Source organism: Ipomoea nil, unplaced genomic scaffold (genome assembly GCF_001879475.1).
Source record: "Ipomoea nil cultivar Tokyo-kokei standard unplaced genomic scaffold, Asagao_1.1 scaffold2821, whole genome shotgun sequence".
Taxonomy (NCBI): Eukaryota; Viridiplantae; Streptophyta; class Magnoliopsida; order Solanales; family Convolvulaceae; genus Ipomoea; species Ipomoea nil.
Genome location: NW_017619249.1, coordinates 1738280 through 1740093, shown reverse-complemented (window position 1 = coordinate 1740093; position 1814 = coordinate 1738280).

The window sequence follows — 1814 nt, the reverse complement described above, 5'->3', positions numbered from 1 at the left end:
GTGTCATACCAAGCCCTGGGAGCTTGTTTTAAGCCATACAAGACCTTTCTCAACTTGTAAACATTATTTGAGCCATTCTCATATTGAAATCCCTGAGGTTGTTCCACATAGACTTCTTCTTCAAGAAGCTCATTAAGGAATGCACCCTTGACATCCATTTGGAATACTTTGAAATTTTTATGTGCAGCATATGCTAAGTAAATACGTATAGCCTCAAGTCTTGCCACAGGAGCGAAGGTTTCATCAAAATCTATTCCTTCCTCCTGGTAGTAACCTTTTGCAACAAGTAGAACCTTGTTCCTAACAATGACTCCTTGTTCACCAAGTTTGTTTCTAAATGCCCATTTGGTGGGAATAACATTTTGATGGGTTGGTTTGGGAACGAGTTCTCAAACATCATTTCTTACAAATTGATGTAGCTCTTCTTGCATAGCATTGACCCAATCAGGATCACTTAATGCTTCCTCAATAGTTGTTGGCTCTATTTGAGAGAAGAAGCAAGCCATCATGCATTCACGAATAGAAGCACGAGTTCTTACATCATCTCTAACATCACCAATTACTTGATCTTGAGGATGATCTTTGAGCCACCTCAGATCTGGTTGAAAATTAGTCGCTAGAGCTCCTTCATCCACAACATGAACATTAGTTGTACTGATTGTAGTATATTTTCTGAAACAAATAATACTTAGAGTATGAGTTATCGATCCACAGGGAAGCGGTTGCATCAAGCACTAGATACTAATTTATTCACGAGAAGCTAATCCTAACAAAAGACACGGATGGTTGATTAAAATAAAACTAATGTAAAAAAGCAAGATTCAGGTTTTGAAATCAATAAAGAGAAGATGGGATTCCTAGGATTCAAGTATTTAATCACCTAGTGCCATATCTTAATGACAATATTAAATCTGGGTATAACAGGTGTGAGAATGCAAAGATGGTATAGAGCTTCTCCTGTAGTCCCTAACACTAGTGAATATCCACTCCCGTGATATAAACACTCAATAAAACAAGAACAAGCATTTATTATTAATTTCTAACTAATACCATCTCCCGATGTGCAATAATCAAGAATTAATTCATTCCTTAAGCAATTTGCCCTCTCCCAAGGTGCAACAATTAAGTGCAATTGTGTGTGCCCTAAATTATGCCCAACTCCCGTTGTGACACAAAGAAAGCAAACGAAACAAGTAATTACAGCCGTTTAACTACTAGCAACGACAATATAAAACACAATTGCAGCACAAGTTATAACCCAAATAATAATATATTAAAGAATCTAAGAGCTCATGCACATAGGTTCATAAACGCTTTTACCCAAGAATCTCTAATGGAATTTAGCCAAACATGGCCTAAATTATACGTAGCAAAGATATAAAAGAAGTTACAAATCATCAAAGAGAGTTACAAGAATTAACCCGGTGATTTTCCCAAATCTCCCTAGTCTTATTCTTGATTCCCAAGACAACTTGTGACTCTTGATTTCTCTCCTTCTTGTCTCCAAAGATCTCTGAATGAATATTAGGGTTGAGGAAGGGGAGATTTTATAGCGGGAGTCAAGCCGGGACGAAATCGTAATTTCTCTTCTTTCTTTATGAAAATTGTCGTCCTTGTTGTATAATCATAGAAGTTAGAAGAGCCAGAAGAAAGAATGCAGAGAATGAAGAGGTAAGGTCAGATTCTCATTCATCATCAAGAATACTTATACAAAGGTATTACAAATATAAGGTAATGAATACATATACAAGGTAGTAACCTTATCAGTTACAACTGCTACCATATATATAATAATGTCCACAATAATAATATTT